The sequence below is a fragment of the Dasypus novemcinctus genome, unplaced genomic scaffold (genome assembly GCF_030445035.2).
Source record: "Dasypus novemcinctus isolate mDasNov1 unplaced genomic scaffold, mDasNov1.1.hap2 scaffold_119, whole genome shotgun sequence".
Taxonomy (NCBI): domain Eukaryota; kingdom Metazoa; phylum Chordata; class Mammalia; order Cingulata; family Dasypodidae; genus Dasypus; species Dasypus novemcinctus.
In genome coordinates, this window is record NW_026688148.1 from 1,352,942 (window position 1) to 1,362,177 (window position 9,236).

General features: G+C 39.2%; 1 pseudogene; it reads right to left on the reverse strand.

Moving 5' to 3' along the window:
* Positions 1-6,611: 6,611 nt before the first annotated feature.
* LOC131277507 (ornithine decarboxylase pseudogene) lies at positions 6,612-8,043 on the reverse strand (annotated as a pseudogene).
* Positions 8,044-9,236: the final 1,193 nt, after the last annotated feature.

Consider the following 9,236-nt stretch of genomic DNA (forward strand, 5'->3'; position numbering starts at 1 on the left):
CTTAACAATAAAAACACATTCCGTATATCCCACATACATAAGTTACCAAAACAATTTTGGAAACTTTACAGGCAACCTTTTTCCAAAATATAATTACTATCAACACTAAACAAACTTGTTAAAATAATGAACTTTTCTTCATTTTAAATACTTATTAGCATGTAATACCAGAAATAGTCTTTTAGAAGCAGATTGGCAGGGGAGGCTGGCTGCCAACAAGTTTTCTTGTTATAAAATTACCTTTTATTATTATTATTATCAATTCAGGTTTTGTTTAATAATGACTTTTTGCAATTATCCATTTAAGTACCTTAATTTAAACAATGCTTTGTTAAAATTCTTATAATTATTTGTAACCATATAGACTATAATTATATTATTTTAAGACAAATTTTACCTTCACAGGACACATTCCCTTACTCAGAGTTACTACAATACCCTTTATAACTTACCGTATGCATTCAAGTTCTGTTCTGCATATGTTCTTTCTGATTTTATGAAGACCAGCTGTCTTATTTCAGGACAAAATACACTTTTTTAAACAAATGTATCAACTTTTAGTTAGCACTTCTACAAAATTTTACTTTTCAAAATATTTATTCAAGTTTTACATCCTTTATTTTGTGAATAAAAATAAACTATTCATTTCAACTTAGGCAAGAACCATTTTTTAATGAAGAGACATAGTAATTTCATTACTTAAGACTTACATTTTTTTTATCATTGTAGAGATCCCATTAACATTTAAACTTAAGTATTAATATAAGCACTTATTTAATTTTTGGCCATTTGAATAAAACTCTTAGAAATTTTTATTTATTAATTTATATCACCATCCAGAGGTATCAAAACATAAACTGACATTGAACAAACACAAAACAATTACAACACATTAATAGGAACATACAGTTTACAATTGACTCATAATTCTTACTTTCTTACTTTTTTGGTATAGTTGTTTTTAAGTTCTCCATCATAGCACATCTTAGATTTTACTGTTTTTAAGATTTTTTCTGGAATCCATGTTGCCTGTAACATGCAAGCTTGTGCTTGGAAACATTTTTATTAGTTATCAGCAATCAGTTAAGATAATTTGAGCAGCATAAATGTAGTTAAGCTCTTATTTAGCAGTTTAGAACACACATTTCTTGGATTAGTACTCTGTAAGACTATACTGAGACTTGAAGTTCAGGAGTAAACTATTGATTTAAAACCAAAAATTCCTTTTAACACCTTGATAAAAATTTTGTACTAGTTTTATTATTTTGGTTAAATAGGCCCAATCAGAATTAGCATGGAAACAAAACAGAACACTAATGTTGCTATGTTTATCTTCTTCTCCAAGAGTTTAATTCTATTAACACCCACTAGCCCACAACTACATTATTATGTAGACAGCAGGGGTTTACAGAGTTGCAGCCTGAATAATTTCCTTATCTTAGTTAACACTTTAACAGAGAGTTTTCTTACAAGCCTGATTTCACTAAAAAGGACTTTATTTAGTATTTTTACCTGTTTTAAATTTTCCCATACTTTAAAAGGTATTGGTTCATGATGGAACTCAGCACCTCCTTGAGGATTATTAGCATCTGATGGAGTTGGTCATGATATAACCAGAAAAGCTGATAAGAATTACATGGCCTCCAGATCCCCTTGTCAAGATCCTTGCAATAAACAGTATATGAAGGTTGTTCGAGGAGTGAGGTTGGAAACAACTATCTTTTTTTTTTATCATACAGCAATGGTTTATTTTTTTGTCTTTATTTTTTTAGTGTTACATTAAAAAAATATGAGGTCCCCATATACTCCCCACCCCCTCAGCCCACTCCATCCCCCCATAGGAACAATCTCCTCCATCATCATGAGACATTCATTGCATTTGGTGAATACATCTCTGAGCACTGCTGCACCTCATGGTCAAAGGTCCACATCATAGCCCACACTCAACCACTTCCCATTCAGTAGGCCATGGGAGGACATACAATGTCTGGTAACTGTCCCTGCAGCATCACCCAGAACAACTCCAAGTCCTGAAAATGCCTACACATCTCATCTCTTCCTCTCATTCCCCACACCCAGCAGCCACCATGGCCACTTTCTCCACACCAATGCCACATTTTCTTAGATTACTAATCACAATAGTTCATGAATAGAATATCAGTAAGTCCATTCTAATCCATATTCTATTCCTGCATCCTGTAGACCTTGGAATGGTTGTGCCCACTCCACATCTATATCCAGAGGGGGCTTAGATTCCACATGGATGCTGGATGCAATCCTCCTGCTTTCAGTTGTAGGCACTCTTGACTCCATGGTGTGTGGTTGACCTTCTTCAACTCCATGTTAGCTGAGTGAGGTAAGTCCAATAAATCATAGTGTAGGAGCTGAAGTCTGTTGAGGCTCGGGGCCTGGCTATCATATGGTCAGTCCAGAGATTCAGATCCCCTGGGTATATTTTATTTATTTATTTATTTTTATTGCCTTTGTAATAATATTACATTAAAAAAATATATATATATGAGGTCCCATTGAACCCTACCACCCCCACCCCACCTCTCCCCCCACCCAGCAACACTCCCTCCCATCATCATGACACATCCATTGCATTTGTCAAGTACATCCCTGGGCACCCCTGCAACCCATGGTCAACGGTCCACACCATGGCCCACACTCTCCCCCATTCCATCCAGTGGGCCCTGTGAGGATTTACAATGTCTGGTGATTGCCCCTGAAGCACCATCCAGGGCAGCTCCATGTTCCTGGGTATATTTTAAACCCCAGCATCAACTACAGTTCTGGTAAAAGTAACAGGAAAGGCTTGTGAAAAAAGATCACATCTGAGTCCAGCTCCATCACACAGAAACACAAACTCCAAAGAAGGGCCAACTGACATGGCACTGAACTCCATCTGCCATGACCATAGAACCTGTGGGTCTCTGTAGCCCTCAGAAGAACCAATACCCGGGGTTGTATCTACTTTGTCTCTGGGACTCTGCTGAGGTGTGCATAAAGGCAAACCCTCTGATAACCTCCCAACTCTTTTTTGGAGACTAATAGCCATATAAACTCAATTGTCCTTTCCATTTCCCCCTTGATTCAAGGTCAAAAAGCATTTTTAACTCCTGGTATTATATGTAGACTGAGATATTCTGCTGGTCCGAGTTGACCCTTTATTCAAGGTCATTTTCTAGTTATATCATCAGCTGATACTTGGTAGTAATCCCTCGACACCAGGGAGGCTCATCCCCGGGAGTCATGTCCCATGCTGGGGGTAAGGCAATGCATTTACATGCTGATTTTGGCTTCAAGACTGGCCACATTTGAGCAACACGGAGGCTCTCAGGAGATAACTCTTAGGCACCCTGCAGGTCTAGGCCTTGTTCTTATTTCAGGTGCACCGGCTCATAAGCATAGTCATTAGTATCAAGGGCTCATTGTTGGACCTCCATTCTTTTTCGGTCTTTGCCGTTGCACTTGGGGGATTGTTGCTGTTCCTTTAGGGACTGTGATAGAGCTCCCCTGGCTAGGAACTCAGCACTCCCGCAGTTGTTGTTTTTAATCATATCCACTATGAAAATATCCAAACATTTTTATGTACCCTGGATATATGCCCTGTAGAACTCCCTGCCAATCATGTGTCCCCTGTCAATAACATCCCACACCAGTATTTCTCTGCTGCCATTGTTGAACTTCTCTGTGATCCAAAGCTTCCTGAAAAGTGAAGCCCAATATATTGCCAGGTTGCCTTAATAGTAAAATGGAATATAGCAATGAGTTTAAAGGATAGATATAGAATACATATTAATTTGGAAAAATTATGGTAAAAATAAATTGGGGTATCAAAAAATTTAAAAATGCAAAAGCTTTGTTTTTGATGTTTTGCCTTCCATCACTGCAGTAAATGTTGTCCTGTATGCAAATTGTCAAGGCAACTACTTCCATCATTTCCTCAGTGTCTACGTCCTATCTTTTTGTTTTCTTTTTTCTAATTATTAAGCTTATCTTCACAAGAGTTTTAGATCACAGTAATTCATATATACAATATACAGTACTCTCACATAGCCAACATAAAACCTTTTCCCTTCTACAGCAATAATCTTTTTACATATTCATACTATATTTACTGAAACTGATGTACAGATATTGAGACAATAGCTTTCAAACAAGGTAACATCTGTGTTTTCATTGTGGTTTATATTTTAGATGATACAATTTTCTAAATTTTTAGTTATCTTATGTTTTACATTATGGTTTACATTTTAGTCCCTATATATTTTTGGTGTAATTTTACATGTCTTATATCCATCCTTGCATACTCTTGTGAAACAATTCTATTGCCCACACAGTTACATTGGTTCCACCTATTCAATACCTCTTCCCCCTCCCCTCAGGGCCCACAGTGACAGTCAATCTTCATTGCTTGAAGGGCCATGTTCAGAGATACTTGCAATAGTGTTGAGGGCTTGACATGCTAAACTGCCCTAATGCCCTGGGAACCACCATTTCTCTTGAGAGATACAGTTCCCTCTATTTGATGGCCTCAGTCCTCCCTAGAATGTGGGTATACCTTCACTCTCATTATATGGGTCTCTATCCAATGATATAACCCACTATGGCAAAATGAGCATTCACATATTCCCTAGGAGCCTGTCCTGTGTCAGATTATCCCCTTTAAGCATCTTGAAGGTAACTTTCCTTATTATATTTTTGAAAAGGTTTTCTCAGCATTACTCTCAACCAAATACTTGACAATCTTCTATGTTTGTAAGTTTCCCCACCCTCCCCCCAATTTCTTGGGCAATACTACCCATCCTCCCATCCCTAAACCCCCTCAAGACCACAAAGTCCCACCCAAAGGTTAACACTATGCCCCCATTTTATCCCTTCCTTGTACAAATACTTACCCCCAGCTTATCATAGATTTCACCCATGTATGTGTCAGCTCGCAACCTTCCTCTACCCCCCAATTTCCTGTAAGCCTATCACCCAGGCTCTAGCTCTCTGAGGCAGCTTGGTTTACTTATTTCATACCATTGAGTCATGTAGTATTTGTCCTTCAATGTATGGGCTGCTTCACTCAAAATAAGGTTCTCAAGATTCATCAATGTTATCATGTGTGTTTGTAGTGTATTTGCTTTTAAAGCCGAGTAGTATTCCATTGTATGTGTATACCACATTTTATTTATCCATTCATCTGTTGATGGGCATTTGGGTTGATTCCAACTTTTGGCAATAGTAAACAATGCTGCTATGAAGATTGGTGTGCATATATCAGTTTTTGTCCTTGTTTTCAGTTCTATTGGGTATATCCCCAGCAATGGAATTGTTAGGTCATATGGCAAATCTATGGCGAGTTTTTTAAGAAACTGACAAACTGTCCTCCAGAATGGTTGGATCCTTCTGCATTCCCACCAAAAGTGGATGAGTGTTCCCATTCCTCCACATCCTCTCCAGCATTTGCAGTCTTCTGTTTTTTTCATAACTGCCAATCTTATGGGAGTAAGATGGTATCTCATTGTAGTTTTGATGTGCATTTCCCTGATAGCTAGAGATTTGGAGAGTTTTTTCATGTGCTTTTCAGCCATTTGTATTTCTTCTTTGGAGAAGTGTCTGTTTAAATATTTTCCCCATTTTTAAAATGGGTTGTCTATCTTTTTATTTTCAAGATATAGGAGTTCTTTATATATGCAGGTTATAAGTCTCCTATCAGATATATGGTTACCAAATATTTTCTCCCATTGTGTAGGCTCTCTTTTCACTTTCTTGACAAACTCCTTTGAGGTGCAGAAGGCTTTAATTTTGAGGAGGTCCCATTTATCTATTTGTTCTTTTGCTGCTCATGCTTTTGGTGTGAAGTTCATGAAGCCATTTCCTATTACAAGATCTTGTATATGTTTCCCTACACTGCTTTCCAAAGTTTTTATGGTCTTGGCTCTTATATTTAGGTCTTTGATCCATTTTGAGCTGATTTTTGTATAAGGTGTGAGATGGTAATCCTCTTTCATTCTTTTACATATGGATATCCAGTTCTCCAGGCACCATTTTTTTGAATAGGCCATTCTTTCCCAGTTGAGAGGGTTTGGTGGCTTTATTGAATATTATATTACTATATAAATGAGGATCTCTATCAGCTCTCAGTTCAGTTCTATTGGTCTGTGTGTCTCTCCTTGTGCCAATACCATGCTTTTTTCTCTACTGTAGCTTTGTAGTATGTTTTGAAGTCAGGTAGTGTGATTCCTCCAATTTCGTTTTTCTTTTTTCTTTTTTTTTTTTCAAGACACTTTTATTTTTAAAACAGGTCACAGCATTAAGCTTTTGGCCCATTCTGTGGTTATACAAGCTATAAATGCTTGCTCAGCACGTGAGAGGCATCCCTTAGAAGTATGTTTGAAAGTGAATAAAAATCCATATAAAACAAAATAATCAAGTAGTTTCCATAGGAACACAGATAAGTGTAACCCCATCTCCTAGTCTTCCTTATCGCTGTGTCTGTGCCAACCCTACTCTTAGAAGGACTTTTCAAAACTAGCAGTAATTAAGTTAAATGATCCCCCCCCCCCAAATACCTCCATTCTAGGTAAACTCACAGTTAGCAGCTACAAAAATAGTATTTACACATTAATACTAGCTGGAGCACAAGTGGCCGGGTGGTGCTTCATCCCACTTTCCCAAGCACAGGAAAAAGGCAGAGCACTGGCGTCTTGCTCCTCTACTTCGGGTGGAAACCCCCAGCTCTCGATTTGTTGCATGACTTGCCATGCAGGCCCTGACATCACATAGTAGATGGTTGGCCTCTGGAACCTATTGAAAGTGGAAGCAGTAGCCACAGTGTAAGCCCCCAGCATCCAGTCAAACAGCATCCAGTTGCCCACGTGCATTTCCGGCAGGCCACAGTGCTCAACGATCCGATCAAGGCCATCACACGTGGGTCCCCATATGCTAGATGAGTAATACTTCTCATCTGGTTTGCATCTCTTCTGCAGAAGAGGCTTTACATGCTCATGATCATAAAGGATACAATTAAATGATCCATATACTCCATCATTCACATAATACATAAAGGTTTGTTCACTTCATTCATCTTCATCATCAGAGCCTGTCTGTTCCTTAAATACAATTTATTTTGGCAATGATATTCACTGCAAGTGTGAAAGCTGAAGCAACATAATATCAGCCTGGTTCAGCTATGATTCTCACTCCAGAATCTAATGGGAAATACTTGTCTAATGCTGGATTAATGACACTGGTTATCTCTTCAAATTTAAGCTTCATGTCATCAGATCTGGGAAAGCCACCACCAATATCAAGCAGATACATGCTGAAACCAACCTCAGCTCCCATGTCAAAGACACAGCAGGCATCATAGATGGCCTGCACAAAAGTTTCAGGATCAGTATAGCCACTTCCCACATGGAAGCTGACATCAATGACATCAATATCGAGCTCTTTAGCCCATTCCAAAAGAAGCCTGCTGTTTTTGTGTGTGGCTCCAAATTTAACACTAAGGTGGCAGACTGCTTTGGAGTCATCGGTGGTAATCCACAAAACCAACTTTTGCCTTTGGATATGCCCTGGCCACTTTCATCAACTCAACCTCGCTGTCAAAAGTCATCATCTCAACTCCATTATTGGTGGCATACTTAATTTGAGACACTTGTTTACAAGGGTTTGCATAGATTATCCTCTCTGGTGGCACCCCAAGACTCTGCACCAACTGGATTTCAGTCTTGCTAGCACAATCAAATCCTGTCCCTATGGAAGCCAGGGTCTTCACTATGGCTTTACTGTCATTACATTTGACTGCAAAGAATGGGGTGACGTGAGGAAGAACTTTTAACCATCTCAGATGTTCTTTAGAATGTCTCCAAGGTCCACAACATAGACGGCATCTTTATCATCATCAGAAGAAACTTCATTAATTTTTTGGCCCAGAATGTCCTTGGCAGTAAAACCTTCATCAGGAAATGGCAGTCAAACTCCTCATTACTGAAGTTGTTCATGGTTTCTTGATGTTCCACTGAAACACAACAAAATGGAAAACTAAGAGACAGAATTTAAAGAGATTTCTGGGAAACGGACTTTGGCCCAGTGATTAGGGCGTCCGTCTACCATATGGGAGGTCCGCGGTTCAAACCCCGGGCCTCCTTGACCCATGTGGAGATGGCCAGGCGCAGCGCTGATGTGCGCAAGGAGTGCCGTGCCATGCAAGGGTGTCCCCCGCGTGGGGGAGCCCCACGTGCAAGGAGTGCACCCGTGAGGAAAAGCCACCCAGCGTGAAAAGAAAGAGCAGCCTGCCCAGGAATGGCACCGCCCACACTTCCCATGCCGCTGACGACAACAGAAGCGGACAAAGAAACAAGACGCAGCAAATAGACACCAAGAACAGACAACCAGGGGAGGGGGGGGAATCAAATAAATAAATAAATCTTTAAAAAAAAAAAAAGAGATTTCTTTCAACTTTTCAGGAAGGCAATTCTCCAGGAATTCCAAATCTTGCTGAATTATAAGACTTGTGCCCTTGATGCAGCAGTGGAAATGTTCTCCTAGCACTTGGGCACTGGGGCCACACCCCGAGGAGGTCCTGCAGCCCGCAATGCTGCCACCACCACCACCCACCTCACTCCCTCCCTCTGGGGGACTGCTGGCCCAAGGAGGCACCAGAACTGCTGCCAGAGGGTGGTTGGTGGCAGAACTGCAGAGGCCTGACTTATTTTTCTTTTTCAATATGTCTTTAGCTATTCGGGGTCTCTTTCCTTTCCAAATAAATTTCATAGTGAGTTTTTCTAACTCCTTAAAGAATGCTGTGTTGATTTTTATTGGGATTACATTGAATGTGTAGATCAGTTTTGGTAGGATAGACATCTTGATAATATTTAGTCTTCCTATCCATGAACAGGGAATATTCTTCCATTTATTTAGGTCTTCTTTGATTTCCTTGAACAGTCTTGTGTGGTTCTCTGTGTATAAGTTTTTCACATCTTTAGTTAAATTTATTCCCAGGTATTTGATTTTTTAATTTACTATTGTAAATGATATTTGTTTCTTGATTTCCTCCTGAGCTTGCTCATGATTTGTATATAGAAATGCTACTGATTTCTGTGCATTCATCTTATAACCTGCAACTTCACTAAACTCATTTATGAGTTCTAGAAGCCTTGTTGTAGACCCCTTAGGGTTTTCTATGTATAGGATCATGTCATCTGCAAATAATGAATTTTGACTTCTTCCTTTCCAAT